The 20,575-nt window shown below is 38.4% G+C and overlaps 1 protein-coding gene across 4 annotated transcripts in view; it reads left to right on the top strand.

The window, feature by feature from the left end:
* The window catches only part of NELL1 (neural EGFL like 1), a gene marked incomplete at its 3' end in the record, with an annotated part of 862,435 nt that overhangs the window by 607,031 nt on the left and 234,829 nt on the right, over positions 1 to 20,575 (top strand). The gene's annotated exons all lie outside the window — the stretch shown is intronic.

Here is a 20,575-nt window from a genome sequence, read left to right as displayed (position 1 = left end):
GATGGGAGGGAGGTGCTACAGGGGCCAGGGGTATACCTCAAAGCCCCCCAGAAGATGCTGACCAGGTTTCAGTGGGCTTCATGTCTCCTGAATCACTGTAGATACCTCTGCTCTCGCCAGAGCCCCACCACCAAGCCTCGGTGGGATGGCGTCCCCTTTCCCCTCCTACTGACAACAGTCACGTTCTTACTCACAACACTGCCTTGCAGTCCTGTTTAAAGCAAATATATTTGAATACGAGCCTACGTCATTGGCATTATTTATAATATTTGTAATAATTATTTTTATTTATCCTCTGGAAATCCAATGCTAAACTGCTCAGCAAACTGCTCCAGAGAGCAGGGAAAGAGTTGGAAGCCCTCATTCTTCATTAAAACATTGAAAAGCCAGTACTGTGTCCTGACATCACCCTGAGGTGATGATCCTCTGAGAGGCACTCACAGCTTCACTGAGATAGTGTTGAAGTATCAGAATAAACACTGAAAATACTTGGTGTGGATGTGATGCTGTGCTGCTGAGGAACTCATTGTACTTTCTCATACATTATCTTGTCCTCACAGTAGCCCTGAAAAGTAGGTGGTCTCATTCCCATTTGACAGGTAGCTCAATCTGCAGTTCATCCCAGGAGGGCCGGGCCCCTTACTGGCTCTCTCCGCGTCTCTGTTGCTTCCCAGCAGAGTGGGAAGCTCCCACGTCACTTCCATTTGGTCCCAGTGCCAACTGGAGAGCGGCATCAAAGCTTTCCTCACCTGACACAGAATTCTGACTTCCCTTTCTATGCTGTTCTCCAGGACAAGACCCCTGAAATATGCTTTCTATGCACGCTTAAATATTTTATGTTAAGAGTGATTGAAGGCAGACTTCAAGAAATACTTCCTGTGGTTTATTGGCTCAGTTAATTTAACATTAAGAAAGAAATGAGAATGAATAAAAAGCATTGCCCATTTCCATATGCAAATGTGTGCCTGGAGGAAGCTGTTAGTTACAGGGCAATCCGTACATTCCAGAAATTTAGGAGAATGGCTCATGACTCTGACATTAGTTTCTGCAGGTTCTAGGGTTTGTCAGAGAGCTCTTCCTTCATCCGTTGTTTTCTTTTACAGGATGTGGCGTTTTTGTTGTTGTTGTTTTGTTTGTTTTAATGACTCAGAAATTCCCTGCCTCTAAGAATGCATCATCGGTGCTGTGTGTGAGCCATGGGAGGCTGTCTCCCGGGAGATTTTTAATTATGCGGCTCTGATAGGTGCTCATTATTGGGCTTCATTTCCTCTCCAGCCTCAGCAATCCATATCAGCTTCAGCAGGAATTCTGCCAGAGACCTGTCAGGTCCTGGTCCCTGGGGTGGGGGCGGGGGAGTGATTTTCATGCAAAATTCTCATCAACTCTGGGATTCCTCAGAGGTGATTCAGGGGCCATTGCTGGAGGCAAGAGGGAGGCCAACCAGCAGCACTCCAGTCTAGTTTTGCTTTTCATCTCTTATGTATATGTTATCTTTTACAAAAGGGGGTTCTACTGAGTTAAAAGTCAAAGACCACTGATCAAGAATAGGAGGGAGCTAGTAATAATGGCAGACACTTATTGATGTCTGCTATGTGCTGGGTTCTGGATCTGCATTCTCTCACATGATCTTCTAAATGTGTGAGTATTCCCATTTTATGGATGAGAAAACTGAGGCTCAGTGATGTGAAGTCACTTGTCCAGGTCACGTTACTTACTAATAAGGGGCAGACCTAGGGCTCCTTTCTTTCCTTTGTTTCTTTCCACAAAGCTTCATTGGGCAACGGCCCAGTCCCACACATGGTGTAAAATACTGAGGAAATGGCAGTGCGTAAGAAAGATATAGCTCCACCTTGACGGGGTTTATGATCTAGCAGGATTTGAATCCAGGGGTGTGCGACTGTGGCACCTGAGCTCTTAACTTTTGTATGATAGTGTTTCTAAACACCAAACCCTGGGGCATGATCTTGAGGTAGTCTCTGGGGAAGATGTGAGCAATGAAAAGAATAGATGTACACCAAATGAGTCAGACTGTACTCACTTTCTGGAGGGTGTGTGGGCAAGGAAGGTCCCATGATATGATGGATTCTGTACTCCTAGAAAAACTCCCCCCTTTTGTAGTGACTAGAAAATGCATGGACAATTCTGATTCTCTGCACAATTCCTTTCCAGTGTTAAACTATGACTTTAAATATGGTGTAATGTAAAGATCACTGGCCTGTGAGTTAAAGAGAACTTGGTTCATGTCTTGAAGCCCTTGTCATCTTGGGAAAGTACTTTTACTTCTTTAGCTCATTTCGCCATCTGGAAAATAATGTATTTAGGTGGTATCCTTGGTTCCTTCTAGTTCAGATGCTACGATTTTGAGTTTGTGAGTGTAGTAGGTATATGCCCTAGGGTTGGAGGACATTTGTCCTCTTTAAGAAGGGATGCCCCCTACAACAGTGGTTTAAAAAATTTTTGACTATTGCCAACAGTAAGAAATCCATTTTATATTGTGACTTAGGATGCAAGCATATACACGTACCAGAAAAAAGTTCATAAAGGTACCATTACTTATGTGATATACTCTTAAATAAACTATTGTATTCTGTTCTATTCTGTACTACTTTATTTTTGTAGAAGTGTTGACTATGATCCAATAAACTGATTTCATATTGATTTCATTACCCACTAGCTGTGCCTGGTTTCATGAAATCAGTCTGCCAAGGGGAGTTTCTCAAGGTCAAGCCACATCTGCCTCCCGCTTGCTTTGGAAGATTAAAAAATATATATATTTATTCCTCAGACTGCTGAGCAAATGCCCCATTGCTCTCTGGGATGGTTGTCCCTCCCTCTTTGACTAGGCAGGCAATCTGTCCCAATTTCCTTCTTTGCTTTTGTGATGCATTAGACCCTTTGCTATTCTTAAGTGAATTGAAAGTGTCTCCTTAGGATAAAAGCACAAACCATTGTTGTATGAAGAAGTGATCAGCCAGTTCAGCCTGGAATAAAACTGCTTCACTCAGTCATCAAAGAGCTCTTTAAAATTTTCTAATGCATGGAACTTATCTGGAGAGAAAAAATAATCACCCGTATTTTGTCAGGACGCAGCAATGCAGTACAACACTTGCAGCTTGTGAAGTGGCTTTATTTCTGTCAGGTTGGGCTCCCTTCCGGTTGGTGGAGAAATTATTATGGTAACGTAACAGATTTGTAAACTGAGGCCGAGAGCCCGAAAGACTAGGGGGTATCTCAGACAGTGACCACATCACATGATGAGGCAGAACAATGTTGAAAACTCACTGGCTGTTCTCTCCCTGAAGTTCTTTCTCACAGCACCTCTATTTTGTTGCTTGTGAAGCTAATAACAGTGTCAGGAGAGATGGAAGTTGTCATTTAGCCAAACCTATTGGAATATGTAATTTCTGGTCTTCTCTCCTGTTTCTGTCCATCATGGGTGCCATTTTATTTTTATCCCAATTTTTGGTGATAAAAATACCAAAGAAAATGGGTGAGATTGAGAAAATAAAGAGGAAGGTAGATGTTATAGAGGTAGGTCTTGGAAACATTTAATCTTCACTGAGATGCGTTTTTTTCCTCCTTTCGGTTAGAGAATAATGTATCATATTTCCCTTTTCTTCCCTGTCTAAGAATTTCCAAATCATATTTTCTTTTCCTTTTTTTAAAAGCATATTTGCATTCTATTATTGTAAGCTGACTCTCACTTTCTCTTCATTAGTCTTTCTGTGTGTCTTTTAAAATAGGAGTTTCTTTTCCTTCTTGGAGAGAGAAAAATCTTGGCGAAAACTGGAAAAATACAAAAAGTACAAATACAAGTATAATTTTATCATTCAGAGAAAATACTATTATTAATTCCTTTCCAGTATGGCTACTTTTTTCTTTCTGTGTATCTATTTGTCATAAATAATATATAATTCTATTTTCTGACTTGTTCCTCTTAGACTTAAGCACTTAGGTTGTTTCCAATGTTACTCACTTACAAATAATGCTTCAGAAGATATCTTTTTACATTAATCTTTATCTACATCCCTGATTTATTTCCTTTGAATAGATACTTGGAAGTAGAATAGTTAGACCAAGGCTTTCCACAAAGGCTAAAACAATTTAGTTTCCCACAGTATCACATGAGAATGCTTGTCTTGCCGCCTCTTCCCATTTGTTTTCTTTTTTTCTTTTTTCTTCATTTTTTATTGGAGTATAGTTGCTTTACACTGCTGTGTCAGTTTCTGCTGTACAGCAGAGTGAATCAGCCATACATATACATATATCCCCTCCTTTTTTGGATTTCCTTCCCATTTAGGTCACCACAGAGCTCTGAGTAGAGTTCCCTGAGCTATACAGTAGGTTCTCATTAGTTATCTATTTTATACATATTAGTGTATACATGTCAATCCCAATCTCCCAGTTCATCCCACCACCCCTTTCCCCCTTGGTATCCATACGTTTGTTCTCTATGTCTGTGTCTCTATTTCTGCTTTGCAAATAAAATTATCTATACCATTTTTCTAGATTTCTCATACATGAGTTAATATATGATATTTGTTTTTCTCTTTCTGACTTACTTCACTCTGTATGACAGTCTCTAGGTCCATCCACGTCTCTGCAAATGACACAGTTTCGTTCCTTTTTATGGCTGAGTAATATTCCATTGTATATATGTACCACATCTCCTTTATCCTTTCCTCTGTTGATGGACATTTAGGTTGCTTCCATGTCCTGGCTATTGTAAATAGTGCTGCAGTGAACATTGGGGAGCATGTATCTTTTGGAATTATGGTTTTCTCTGGGTATATGCCCAGTAGTGGGATTGCTGAGTCATATGGTAGTTCTCTTTTTAGTTTTTTAAGGAACCTCCACACTGTTTTCCGTAGTGGCTGTATCAGTTTACATTCCCACCAACAGTGTAAGAGGGTTCCCTTTTCCATTTGTTTTAAAGTGAACCTTTTGATTACTAATAATGTTGAGCTTTTTTCCCATTAGTGTATTGATCTTTTGCATGTTTTCTCATGTTAAATTTTTAAACCTATTTTCAAAACATTTTAAAATTGAGGTATTATTTGCATATAGATAAATACACAGGTCCTAAGTGTACTTTTCAACAACCTATGAAAAATGCCTATGCTTGTTTAATCCTGTCACTATCAAGCTATAAATCATCCCAGAAAGTTCCTTTGTGCCTATTTTTAGTCACTGACTCCACCCAGAGGCAACTACTGTTCTGATTTCTTCCAGAACAGTTTTTCCTACCCTAGAACTTCATATCAATAGAACTACATAGTACATAACTCTTCAGTAACAAGCTTCTTTAGCTCAGGATAATTTTTTTAGGGTTCATCTACATGGTTCAGTGTATCAATAGTTTATCCCATTTTATTGCTGAATAGTACTTAATTGCATGGGTATACCAGCATTTGTTTATTCAGTCTCCTATTGATGGACATTTGGACTGTTTTGTGTTTGGTTTCTTTTTTTTTTTTTTTTGGCTATTATGAGTAAAGCTGGAATGAACACTAGGACTCTTTTGGGGTTTAAATCTACCATCTTCTTATTGGTTTTCTGTTTGTTCCACCTTTTCTTTTCTCCTCTTGGTCATTTCCTGCCTTCTTTTTAATGAGCAGAATAGTTTTCACTCTCCCATTTGATCTCTACTATGAGCTTATTAGCAGTATCTTTTTGTTTTCAAGGATTGTGCTGTGGTTTGTAATACGCATCTTTAACTTATCACAGCCATACTTCAAATACTATTATTCTAGTTCATGTTTAAATTAAAATCTTCACAAGAGTATATTTCAATTATCCCCTTCCAACATCTGTGTTCTTATTTTTATACATTTTATATCTATCCATGTTGTAAACCCTGAACTACATTATTACTGTTTTTGTTTTAAATTGTCAATTAATTAAAAAAATTTTAAATGAAGAAAAATATCTTCTGTGTTTGCCCTAATATTTACCATCCCTGGCAATCTTTATTCCCTTCCTCCCCCTTCCTTTTTTTAAGAACCAATTTTCTCTCTGGTATTATTTTCCTTCTACATGAAGAACTTCCTTTAATAAAATTCAGGTTTGCTGGTAAAGTCTCTCAGCTTTTGTTGGCCTGAAAAGTATTTTGCCTACTTTTTGAAGGATATTTTCACTGGATATAGAATTGGAGCCTTTTTTTCTTAGTACTTAAAAGATGTAATTCCTTTGTCATCTGCTTGTTTTTGCTTGTGTGCTTGCTTTAAAAAAAAAAAACACTGAAAATCTTTGTCTTATGACTGGATGTTTAATCTATTCAAACTTAATGTTATTTTTACAGTTGGATTTATGTCTACCATTTTACTTTTTGTGCTCTGTGTGTCTTGTGTCCTTTTTTAAAAGACTCTATTTCTTGTTAATGCTTTTTTTAAAATTAAGTGAGTATTTTTTAGTATAGCGTTTTAATTAATGACTTTTTCACTAGATGTCTTGAGTTATTTTTTTAGTAGGTGATCTAAAGCTTACCATATGCATTTTAATTTACGAGAATCTAAGTCAGATTTATATTCATTTAATTCCAGTGAAATACAGAAATACCACTACGTTGCTCTATCTCGTCTTCCTTTTGTGCTATTATTGTTACACATATTACATATATATATATATGTTAAAAACCCAACCATGCATTGTTGTGATTCTTCGTATAATTTCATACCTTTTAAAGTAGCTGAGAGAAGAAAGTAGAGCAATGACATGGTTTATAAATTTTGTTGTGTTCTTATTTGCCATTTTTGGTTCTCTTCTTTTATTCCTGTGAATATGAGTTGCCATCTAATGTGAATTCCTTTTGCCAATATAGCTTTGCTTCCGCTCACATTCTTTGTGTGGTTATTGTTAAATATATTATAGTTACATATGTTATAGGCCCAGTAATATAATTGCGTGCACACTGTTTTATACAAATGCATTTTAAATGAGGCAAGAGAAGAAAGGAGAAGAAATAGGCATTTATACTGTGTTATAATTGCATAAGTACCTTTACTGTTTTTTCTTTTTAAATATGGACAAGAATCCCATTTGGGGTCACTTGTTTTAAACTGAAGAACTTCCTTTAATAGTTCTTATAAATGAGCTAGATAGCAACAGATTTTCTCAGTTTTGTTCATCTGGGCATGTTTTTATTTTTTCTCATTGCTGAAAGATTTTTTTTCTTATCTAAGTCTTTCTTTTATTTTTCTCCAGGTCTATTGAAAAATTATTGACAGACATCACTGTATAAGTTTAAGGTGTTTAGCATGATGGTTTGATTTACATATATTGTGAAATGAGGTTTAGTTTAGGTAAGATCCATCATCTCATACAGGTAGAATAAAAAGAAAAGAAGAAAAAAATTATCCTGGTGATGAGAACTCTTAGGATGGATTCTCTTAACAATTTTCATATGTATCATACAGCAGTGTTAACTGTAGGCATAGTGTTGCATATTACATTCCTAGTATTTATTTTATCACTGAAAGTTTGTACCTTTTGACATAGTGTTGCATATTACATTCCTAGTATTTATTTTATCACTGAAAGTTTGTACCTTTTGACCACCTTTCTCTGATTTCCCGTGGCCCCTCCTCTGGTAACCACAAATCTGATCTCTTTTTCTATGACTTTGTTTTGTTTGTTTGTTTAAGATTTCCCATATAAGTGAGATCATACCGTATTTGTCTTTCACTGTCTGATTTATTTCACTTGGCATAATGCCTTCAAGATCCATACATGTTATTGCAAATGGTAGGATTTCCTTGTTTCTTTTTATGGCTGTGGTGTGTACGTGTATATATGTATGTATGTGTGTACATGTATATAAATGCATGCCACAACTTCTTTATTCATGTGTCCACTGATGGACACTTAGGTTGTTTCCATGTCCTGGCTATTGTAAGAACGCTGCATGTGACATAGAGGTGAATATAGCTTTTCGGGTTAGTGTTTTTCTTTCCTTTGGATGTATTCTTAAAAGTAGAATTGCTGGATCACATGGTAGTTCTATTTTTAATTTTTTAAGGAACCACCATACAGTTTTCCATAGTGGGTGCACCAGTTTACGATCCAGCTAGCAGTGCACAAGGGTTCTCTTTTCTTCTCATCCAATCCAGCATTTGCTATCTCTTGTCTTTTTGGTGATGGCCATTCTAACAGGTGTGAGGTGATATCTCGTGGTTTTGATTTGCATTTCTCTAATGACTAGTGATGTTGAACATCTTTTCATGTACCTGTTGGCCATTCCTATATATTCCTTGGAGATATTTTTCCTAGAAACAAGATTTTTGTTCATCAGCTTTATTCTTTCAGAACTTTAAATATGTCATCTCACTGTTTTCTGACCTCCGTTGTTTCTGATGAGATGTCCACTGTTAATCGCATTGAGATTCTCTTATGCATGAGGAGTCGTTTTTCCTTTGCTGCTGTCCTAGATTTTCAGCATTTCAACTGTGATCTGTCTGGGTTTGAATTTCTTTGTGTTTATCCTCTTTCGATTTTGTTGAGGTTTTTGAATGTGTAAATTGATGTTTTTCATCTAATATGGGACGTCTCAAACGTTATTTCTTTGAATATTTTTCTGTTCCTTTCTCTCTGTCTTCTCTTTCTGGTATCCCACTTATGCATATGTTGTGCACTTAATGGTGTCCCTCAATTCTAAGACTCCTTATTTTTCATTTTTTCCTCTTTCTTCGGACTGAATAATCTTTTGATCTATCTTCAAATTTGTTGATTCTTCTGCTAGCTCAAGTCAATTTTGGAGAACACTTAGTAAATCTTTTATTTTGGTTACTGTAGTTTTCCACTCCAGAATTTTCATTTGGTTCATTTAAAATAAGTTTTTATCGCTTTATTGATATTCGGTATTTGGTGCTACATTATCACCACACCTTCCTTTACCTCTTTAAGTATGGCCCCCTTTAGTTCTTTGATTACATTTCGTGTAGCTGCTTTAGAGTCTCCGTTAAGTTCAATACCTGAGGCTTCTCACAGGCAGTTTCTGTTGCCTGCTTTTTAAATATTTTTTTTTCTGTGTATGGGTCATACTTTCTTGTTGCCTTGAGTAGCTCATATTTTTTGTGTGTGTGAAAAAGTGGGCATTTTAGACAGCATATTGTAGCAACCCTGAATACTGATCCCCCACCTCCAAGAGTTATATTTTTGCTGTTTGCTTGTTTGTTATTTGTTGGTACAATTTCAGTGAATCCAATTTTCCTTGAAATATGAAGTCTCTGATTTGCTCTTCAGAAGTATAGTCTTGAACATGCTCATGGTCACCCTGGCAGACAGTCATTTTATCAGGCTCTCTCTTTCTCTGATCTCTTTTGTAAGCTGCCTGCCTCTATCGGTAACACACATAGCTCTCAGGCTCCACTAATTTCTCCTTGATTGCTCTGCTGTTTCGGATAATCCTATGAAACATAATGTGCTCCACCATACGATTCAATTAAATTTAGACCCCTTTTCTGGAGAATATTTTGAGGCTGATCTTTGGAGTATATTCTGACCACAGGGGGTTTCCTTTTCACCGTCTCTTCCCCTGGTTCCCTCTGGTAAACTTGTTGACCTGGGGTTTAGCCTGTTGCTCATAAGGAGGTATCAGCCTCCTCTTAATTGCTTACCATCAAAATCGCTATTTTTTTCAGAGTGCCCTAAAGCTTGAACTTTTCCACATTCTTTTCTAAATAAAATCAGTTTCTTTGGGGGAGTGCTTTGGTATTCTTTCTTGTGGCCTGTTAAGGGATATTTTTAAGTTTAGTTTCAGTGAATCTAATATAGCCTTTATCCAAGGGGTCTCTTAGATCTATTTCTAAATTTGGTTCTTTCTGGGGTCTCTACTTAATGCTCTGGGTATTCAGCAAGATCTCTCAACTTTTACTGGACAGAACTTGAATGTTTGCTATCCCTGTTAAGCTCCAATAAGTGCTTCAGGTCATAGTGCCCCACTAGTTCTTCTTTGCCTGGCTACTTGGAGTATTACTCCAAGGATGCACAGCTTTATCTTCAAATATTCAAAGGCTCCCATATGCAGACTTTTAAAACTTCCTCTGCTCAGTTTTCTCTTCTTGAGTACTCTGCCCTCAAATTCCAGTCACCTCTGCATCCTCAGACTCTAATCTTTATCCCTAATCCTCAGCAAGACGGCTGTACCCTGCTGACTTTCCTTATACCATTGTCTGGAAAGTGCATCCAGGCAGAAAATTGAGGCAACCTTAGGGATTGCCTTATTTGTTTTCCTTCTATGAGGCATAATCTCCTGGGCTTCTCATTGTTTGATTCCTGAAAGTGGTTGTTTCATATATTTTATACAAGTGAAGTTGTTTAGGGTAGAAAGAATAATCATATCCTCTAAACTCATTGCAAGAAGTGGAAGTCCTGCCCTTTTTTTTTTTTTTGCGGTATGCGGGCCTCTCACTGCTGTGGCCTCTCCCGTTGTGGAGCACAGGCTCCGGACGCGCAGGCTCAGCGGCCATGGCTCATGGGCCCAGCCGCTCCGCGGCATGTGGGATCTTCCTGGACCGGAGCAGGAACCCGCGTCCCCTGCATCGGCAGGCGGACTCTCAACCACTGCGCCACCAGGGAAGCTCCCCATTTTTTTTAACTTAGTGTTTTTCTTATTTATTTGAGCAAGCATCTCAAAACTCCCAAAATTTGACTTTGTCTGTTATATTAGCTGATATTTTCCTTTTCTGTCATTTACCTTTAAATTATTTTTCACTGTCTTATGATCTTTATGTTTTAATTTTTACATAACTAAATATATTGGTGTTTTCTTTGTAATTGCTTCCAACTAGAGATCAAGCATCCACCTAGAGTTTCTTTCATGGAGTTTTTGGAGCTTCATATTTTCTTTTAAATTATTATTCTACTGAGACTAGTTATGGTATTGTGATAAGATCATTTTGTATGTCTTTTGTTCTAATTTTCTTCAAATCATTTGTAGAAAAAGGTGTCGTATAAATAAAATAAATAGGTGTCACTGGAAACTGGTTAAATATTTTTATCAATTATTTTAGAGTCCGTGCATATCTATTCTGTGTCATGGATTTAAGGTCGTTCTTGGGTAAAATGAGATTAAGACAGATCATACTGCATGCTTCTTTTTAAAAGACAAAATATGTGTAAAATCAATAAAAATGGAAATGAGGACATAAAGACTAAGACAAGCACTAAGGAGCAAAGCAGCAGCCAAAGTGGATAGTTCTAATTTAAGGTAGTGGTTACAGTGACCAGACTTGCAGTCAGAAAGATCTAGATTTGAATGCTGGCTCTAACACTTACTACCTTCTTGATCTTTATCTCCATTATTTAGAGGTTATGCTTAAATTGAAATTGGACGGTTCCTGACACCTCACCACTGTGGTCATTATCGTTGTTGTGATGGTAGTGGTGAAAATCAGAAATATAAAAAGTTGGAGATGCAGTTTCAATGACGTGATTGGGCAAGGGTGAAGGAGTGTGGTGTGGCCTTTGCTCTCTTTATAATAAAATAAGTAGGATGGTGTGAACTATGTGTTTCTAAGCTTGCTTCCATATGTAAGTATATATATATATATATATATATATATATATATATATGTATGCCTGTGTAGCATCACTAGGTATTTCCCCTAGATCCATCTCTTTCTACTTACTGGTACCATGAGTTGCCATATAATTCAGTTCCTGACCTTTGCACAGGGAGGCACTGAATGTTGAAGCAGTGAGTGGGGGAAACAGGTAGAAGGTGGAGTGTGGGGAGCAACTGGATAGTTGGCAGTGTTTGCATGACTTTCCCTATCCCATGGAGTACGTGTTCTGTTTGGTTTATCTGTTCTTCATAGACACATGGTAAACCAGATCAGACAAAATCGACTCTTTCCTCCTTTGCTCAAAGGAAGCTTGTAGTGAAAATACACTGGAATAGGAATAAGGATCACTGAATTGAAATTCCCTTTTCTCCACTGTGGAGTTGTATAATTGTAGGCCGGTTTCTTTTCCTGCCCGGCTTCTACTTTGCTACTAGGATGTATAATCAGTAGGGCCAGAGAAAGTCCTGCATATGCACCAAAGTTTATTCACTTATTAAGTTTTCAATCAAGTCCTTATTGAGTGATTTCTGTGTGTTAGGTGCTGGGGACGCAGCTGTGTAACAGTCACAGAGCCTCTCCTTGTCCCTGTCCTCAGGGAATTTATCTAGAGGGATAGACGGACATTAAATAAGTGAACATATGCACAGTGACTACTACAATGGAGAGAGGCCAGGTGTCACGGATGAAAAAAGTGTAGGCCAGTGGTTGGCAAACTTCTTGCGCAGAGGGACAGGTAGTAAATATTTTAGGCTTTATGAGCCAATAAGCAAAATGGAATAATTGTTCTTACCAAACCGCCAATCAGTTGTTTTTACATTTAAAAATTTAAAAAAAGTCTTAAGTCACATGGGCCTTACAGAAACAGACAGCAGGCTGTAGTCTGCTGACCCCTCATTAGGCCAAGTATATAATACGTAATGTAGTCTGCTGAGTATTATATCTCTGTCCAGAGAGTGTTAATGGTCACTATTTTCTTAAAGGATTTGTGTGAGAGAGATCTCCCTGGCTTTCTACTTCCACCTATCTCTACTTTATTTATCTCTCTCTCTATATATTTATATCCTCATAGAATTCAAAAGTATGAATGAAATACATGCAGTTGTACTTACCAGTATATTTTTGTTATTTTAATTCGGCTGCCTATGTGGATCCTCTGGGAGAGGACAGAACCATTTCATTAGTTTCCATACAATGTTCTGGTGACTTTAGTGGTAAAGTTACTGTGATTGTGTAGATTCTGTGACAGTGGCTGGATTAATCACCAGTATGTTGTGGTGTATCTGCTGAGGCAGCTGGGGAGGGAGACTGAGAACAGGTACTGTGGGAGCAGACAGAGGAAGAGAAGAGAACAGCTCAGATACCTACTGTCCCAGAGTAAGATCGGCCACCTTGTTAGTTTTGACTCTCCACTGTTTCATAGGTTAAAAAAATGTTTGTACTTAGTAGAATCAGAGGCATGGTATCCTCTGTGAACATACTAAGCTATTTGCAGAGGCCCCTGAAGAGCAATGTAATTCAATTAGAAAAGAAGGAACACTTAATACTTTTAAAAACTCATTAATGATATTGCAAAATACAAAAGCCAAACATTTTTTTTTAAACTGGCACTTAAAATGTCTGAAACACTGTAAAATGTGCTGAATTTTATTCATTCTACTGTAAATCTATCCTAAGTTTTCGATTCAAGCATTCTTATAGGTACCCCTATATATTTTTTTTTGGGCAGTTACACCAAGAAGTAGAAAAAGACAAAAATTTCAAATGCATTCAATTTGACTTTATAAATTTCCTTTATTTCTCTCTTTCTCCCTCTTGCTCTCTTTCTTTTTTTCTCACTTTCCCCTTAATTATCTCAGTGTCTTACTTTTTTCTGATCCTATTTTATGTAAACTAAGGAAAGAGCTGTGGCTGGGGAAAATGCCAAAGAGCTAATCAACAAATTGTCAATAATAACCATGTGACTCAAGCCATAAATCACTTTGGATTAAGCATCAACCTTCATCTGGGTATGAAATTTCCAATGCCATTTATTTGTTATCTGCCAATGGAGATTAAAATGTCCCGTTCCCAGGAGATTTTTCAGAAATGGATGGATCCTCACTCTCAGGGCAGGTGGGAAGCTGCCTGCCTGAAAACGGTCAAATAAAGGCAATGACATTGCTAGGTCCTTTTCTTCCCTAAAAACTAGAATCCATGTATATACGACATCCAGTTAGAGAATGAAAATTTGGTCAAGCCATTATGTTTTGCATATCATGCCAAACACATCTTAGATTAGAAGAGCAATCGACTGATGATCTTAATGTTGTGTGTATGTTGTGTGTGTTTGTGTGTGTGTGTGTGTGTGTATTACTTGCCCTCTGGATATATTGTTTAACAAAGTGAAGAAAGAGCCTTTTCATGAAACTCCTGTGATTAAAATAATAACTAATATTTACTAAGCATTTGCTATGTTCTAGAGTCTAATTCCTTTACTTACAGGTGTTATTTGATTTTCTCAATCACCCTGTGAAGTAATTAATTCAGTATTTCCATTTTCAGAAGAATTTCTAAGGCATAGAGTGGTTAAGTTTTTGGCCTGAAGTCACACCATTTGTAAGTGGAAGGGCTAGGATTTGAACCCAGTGTCCAAAGCTATGCTCTTACTACACTGTACCAGTCCTATCGCCTTCCTTCGTAGACATTTTCATAATTTGCAGTTCTGTATTTCTTTGTGTGAGTATCTTTTTATAATGTCCATCTCCTCCCTAGACTATAATATAAGTTCCATGAGTACAAGATTGCAGCATTTTGTTCTCTGCTGCATTGCTAGAGCTTAGGATAGTGTTTTGCACACAGCAGGAAAGCACTAAATAAACATCTGTAGGAAAAATGAATGAACAATATGCTACAGGAATGGTGTTGTATAGCAGTAGTACCAAAGGTAACATTTGTATCCTGCTTTGCAGATGACAAAGCATTTTTATCACAGTTGCCAGGAACTGCTGCCTTCAGCTCTGGGCAGTGGCCAACAGAACTTTGGGGTGTTTCACTGACCTAATGTTGCCAGCTGCCACCATGAATACCAGCTTTATCCCATCTGTAGCCTAACTCTCACAATTGAAACATCCACAGAGGCTTTCCAGCTTAGCCTCTTACCTCCTCCTCCCAATTTCTTCCAGCTTTCATTGAACTTTTCTTCATTTTCCAATAAGAATCAGAAGCAAAAGCTTTTGTTTGTTTTTATCTTTTGGAGGGATGTCATCTAAAGCTCTTTTTTTTTTTAAGTGATTTTTAACCTGTTCTAATGATCATAATAGCCCACTTTTTGCTTACTGGCCATAAATCAGATACAATTCTCAACATTTTATATGTGTTAGCTCATTTAATTCTCAGGAGAAGCCTATGAAGCAGATACTATTACTATCCCTAATTTTTAGATCAAGACACAGATACAAAGAAAACTTAAGCAATCTGTCAGGATTGAGCACCCAATTAGCCTGGTTCCAGAGTGTGCCATCTTAACCCCACACTACTATGATAATAACTTCTATGCCTCTTGGCCAGTATTGATTGTGTTGGGTCTACCCTCCACTAAGTGCTTTACATTTTTTCTTAAATATATTCCCCAAATAGTATCAGCAAAGTGGATGCTATTAATTTCTACATTTTGCATAGGAGAAAACTGACTCATGAAGATGAATATAATATGTCCAAGTTCACATAACAAATCAGGTCATCAGTTCATATGGCGAATCAGAATCAAACCCCAAAGGCAGAGGTGATAGACTCAGAAGCCTTCCACTGCCCTTGAGCAAAGTTTGCTTCAGTTCTGTTTGAATATTACCGTTTATCCCAAGTCTGTTTTAGTGTTAGACCCACGCAAAATCAGCAACTGACATTTATGTAATAAGAGTTCTTGCACATTATTCAATACGTTAAAAAATCTTTAACATTCTTTAGAGATGACCTATTCTAACATCAAAAATGTAATTGTGATGTCAAATCCGCAGCTTCTTATAAACTTCCTCAGGTTATACCATAAACTTGCCCTGGAATATTAACCAGAACTTTTTATATGTATGTGAGTAATAATACCACTCCCCATCTGTGTAGCACTTACAGAAACACATTTATTTAGTATTTACTCTCAGCCAGGCACTGTGCCAAGCCCTTTTCCATTATTATCTTTTGAATCTCACAGTGACTGTATAGGGTGACTTCATCCGTTTGTATACCTGATCCACTTGAGATTTGCGGAAGCTAGTGACTAGCCCAAGCAAGAGTCAGTAAACGGGGAAACTAGGTTTCATTCCCAGGACTGTTAATTCAGCATTTAGAGTCTTTCCAACTTGTTTTTTCAATCTTGCTTGGTTCTATCAAAATGTATACATAAAAAAAGAACCAAATATTTAGTTTAAGTAATTTGCTTGAGATCACAAAGTTAATAATAGGCAGAGGCCTCACTAGCATTGGGTCTTTTTTCTTCTAATCTGTTGCTTTTGGCACTGCACTTAACACATCTCAAACATGTACACATAGTATACGCACATATTAAACAGATACGAAAATAAAATACTTCGCAGTTAAACTTAGTTTTTAGTTTTATTGTCTGTTTTCTTTCCTTGACTCAGGTGACCCTTTAAATGTCTAATTGCTGAAGTTATTACATTCAAGGATTATACAGCAAGAACAAGTCAAATTCCAAAACTCACAAGAAATAAAAGGTATTCCCTTTGAAGATCTTACGATATTCTGAGAGAGTAAGGCTTAAATAAAGAGGTAACTGGGTTGAAATTTCAGACCAGTTTTGCATGCAAAATCTTGGTGAGTTTTATACTCAGTTAAACACTATGCAATCATTAGAACAGATATATTGTGAGAAGGGACTCCTGCGAAAGTTGTTTCAATGCAAGGAGTTATTAATGCAAGCTGGGACTACGTAGGTTGTTAGGGTCTTCTCAGTGAAATGGTAGTTTTCAAGGTACTTGGCTTGGAGCGCTGAGTGTAATTTTTCCTAAAAATGGAACTGAAATGGAAGAGACCAGGGAGGTTGAGTCAGTCTACATAATTTATATCATAATAAAGGATATTCTCTGGATCATTTTTGTTTTTCTCCTATGATCAAAGATAACATTAAAAAATCCATATAACCCCATCCATCACATTTGCTGTGTCCTTGTATTAATCAGGATAGAAAAACTATGGCATTCTAATAGTAAACCATACAGTCTCAGTAGCTTATACTATAAAGTTTATTTCCTACATAAAGTCTGATGTGCACTGAATCACCCTCCTCCATCTTATACTTATGCCATGTGTTTGACATGGCTTCCAAGATCACTGTGACAGCAGAAAGGATGGGTAGACAAGACCCACTGACTCTTATATGGCACATGTGCCTTCTACTCAGAGCCCATTGGCTAGAACTAGTCACATGACCCTGGCCAACTGCAGTGGAGGATGAGAAATGTAGAAGAGCAAATGGTTATTTAGTGAATGATGTCTCCGACCCATTAACTATGATTTATTCCCTTCCTCTTCTGCCAGCCTGCTTTTTCCTCTCCCACTTTTCTTTATTCCAGTGCTTGTCTTCCTTCATCTTTCCTTGTTTCCCCTTCATTCAGCCACTATTTAACAAATTCCATATCTCTTGTGCAGGGTGCTTGCATGCCCTTAAGAGTGAGTGCCTCCTAAGTTATGTGCCTTATATGCTTCTCTTGTCTCACCCTCGTCCTGGCCCAGCTACTCTGTGCCACATGGTTTCTAAGTTGAGGAATATACCAGAGTCAAACATGATTCCCCACACTCCAGTTTCTTACAGTCTTTTGAGTGAGATGTGACATGTAGGCAATGCAGTAGTAAAAGAGAATGCATGTGTCATACAGTTTCTACAGGTAATGTGTGTGGGAGCTGATTCAATATTGTTCTGCACTGCTAAATGCTAATCAGAGCACTTTGCTGGACCACATATTAAGGGAGTAAGAGAAATACAGTCCTCCTGCTTTATGAAGAGCAATTGCAATGGAAAGACATCAGAGAAAAAAAATTTGTGTGGTCACCCATTATGCATACTTTAAATAGGTATAATCATTGTGTCAGAGGTTCGCAGACTTTGCAGACTTTAAGCTCTGAGCGTAGCTTAAAATGTGTGAGATTATCTGGCCTAGGGGAAGGCCCAAGGTCCAGATCTATCAAAGCTCCTGAAACGGTTATTTACTCCAGAGCTTCTGGAGTAGGTGCAGATACTGACTGCTCTTCTGTTTTCATGAAACTTTACCCCAGATTAACAGCAGCAGAGGTACTCTGACTCCTCAAAAAATATCTAACATCATTCATCCCTTGAAACTCCTGGCATGGATAGTATTGCAAGTAGGAAAGAAGCATTTCCTTTCTTTTTTTATGTCTGAAGAGAGCTGTCCCTGCCACAGGACTTGGAATAGCCCATAAAACTTGAGCAAAAGGTTAGTAAAGCATAGAAATAAATAATAAAACTAAACTGGCAAAGTTTGATGAGATCTTGATTAACTGGGACAGAGATTGCTCTTAGGGGTCCAGGGATGGGCTTTAGGAAGACTGAGGACCGCCCTGAAACATTTGTGTGTATTTAGTTATATACATTTTTGAAGAAGGGTCTATCTGTAAAAGATTAAGAGCCACTCGCCTCATTTCAGAGAGGTGGAATCCCCAGTCCAAGAGATTTAAAGTCATGCCAGATATCAAGCAAGTAATCAGGAATACATCCACTTCTAGAGCCCTGTTGGTCTTATCCCCACCATTATGGGTTGAATTGTGTGTCTCCCCCCACCCCCAATATTATTAAAGTCCTGCACCCTCTGTACCTGTGAATGTTACCTTATTTGGGAATAGAGTCTTTGCAAATGGAATCAAGTTAAGATGAGGTCATTGGGGTGGCCCTAATCCAATATGACTGGTTTCCTTATAAGAAGAGGAAAACTCCATGTGAAGCCAGGGATACACAGCAAGAAAAGCTGCAGGCACAGATTGAATTAGTGCACCTAGAAGCCATGGAGTGAGAGAATACATTTCTGTTGTTTTAACCCACCAAGTTTGTGGTAATTTGTCATGGCAGCCCTAGGAAACGAATACGCTCACTCATCACTAACTTTCCATATCCGTACATTGTTTGGTTTTTTTTATCATGTTGGTGCCAGTGCTGACAGTTATGTTCTGCTGTGCTTTGAAATGAATGTTTACTGGACCTAGTTTATGTACTCCCCCGGGTACTCTGAGCCCATCTGCCCCCTGGGCCTTGCCTGCTTGCCCTGCTTCCTGACTGGAATAGCTGAGCAATGGCTCCTGTCATTCTCACAATTCTAGTATTCCAGCCACCAACCAGAGTTTACTGATTCTCTGACCTGTCCTGGGGTCTAGTGCCAGGCTTTGGGACCACCTCCATCGTGCTGGCTCTGGGAGGGTCTGCAGCAGCTCCTGTGTCTAAATCCAACCTGACCAGACCCCAGAAGCTCTAGCTTCCCCAGCACCTCCACAGGGGTCAAATAATACCATCTAAAATTACAGGACAGTTGATGCTCTGTGGAGCAAACTGATGGAGAAAAGGCATGAGTCATAAGGAGACAACATGTGAATTGTTTTCTCTCCTTCTTGCAGACTGTTCTGAGATGCAGAGGTTTTATAATGGTTCTTCTGAGATATCCCATGTCACCAAGAAACCATTATCGTCATTCACAATGTTATTTTGCTTTACCTACTGTAAAGGAAAGGCTGCTGTGTTTCCCAGTCTGGAAGCTCTTCAAATCCTGTCCTTTTAGGTTTTTATGGAGGCTTCATTTTGTAGGCATCGTTGATTGAAATCTTAGCCATACATGATTGAACTCAATCTTCAGCCCCTCTTCCCTCCCTGGAGGTGGGGGATGGGGGCATGGCTGAAAGTTCCAACCAGCTAATCATGTGGTTGGTTCCCCTGAAAGGGATTTATTATGCATAACGAAAGATACCCATTTCACCTTTATATTGTGGAACGGAGAACAAAACTAAATATTGTTTTTAAAAGATGTCCCTACAGCTCTTACGTAGGAAATTACAAGAGTTTTAGGAGCTATGTGCCAGGAACTGTGGATGAAGATTATTATTATATCACAATATCATACCTACTGTTATGGGTTGAATTGTGTTCCCACAAAATTCATATGATGAAGCCCTAGCCCCCAGTATCTCAGAATGTCACCTCACTTAGAAATAGGGCTGCAGATATAATTAAGATAAGGTCATAGTGGAGTAGGGAGAGCCCCTAATCCAATATGACTGGTGTCCTTATAAAAAGGGGAAATTTGAACACACACCATGCGAAGATGAAGAACGAACACACACACACACACACACACACACACACACACACACACACACACACACCCCCATATGAAGATGAAGGCAGAGTTCAAGGTGATATTTCTGCAAGCCAAGGAATGGCAAAGATGGGCTGCAAAGCACCAGAAGCTAGGGGAGAGGAGCATGGAACAGATTCTCCTTCACAGCCCTCGGGAAGAACGAATGCTACCGACACCTTGGTCTTGGACTTCTAGCCTCCAGAACCGTGAGACAATGAAGTTCTGCTGTTGAAGCCGCCCAGTTTGTGGGCCTTTGTTATGGCAGCGCTAGCAAACAGGCATAACTACTTCTCACTGTCTCTCTTTCCTTCTTGCTTTCACTGGATTGCACCAAATTCCCTCCCCCATCCGCCGCCACTGCCACAATAAACATTCAAACTTGTCTCAGGCTCTGGTTTTCCATAAACTTAAAGCTAATATACCTTTTAATCCTATTTTGGCTTTAATATGTGTGTGATTATCCCTGGATTGGGTACTGACTTAGCGAGAAGAGATATGATATATCATTTTCTTAGAAAAGCTCACAATTTTTAGCTATGCCCAATTTGTAAAGCACTAGGAATCAACTAAGGCAGAGTGTTTCATGTTATACATCTACATAGTGACAGAGTTCAGAAAAGGGAGAGTCACATCATAAGCTTCTAGAACTGCAAAATGAACTAT

The sequence above is a fragment of the Stenella coeruleoalba genome (genome assembly GCF_951394435.1).
Source record: "Stenella coeruleoalba genome assembly, chromosome: 8".
Classification (NCBI taxonomy): Eukaryota; Metazoa; Chordata; class Mammalia; order Artiodactyla; family Delphinidae; genus Stenella; species Stenella coeruleoalba.
This window is presented reverse-complemented; position numbering and strand designations above follow the sequence as displayed.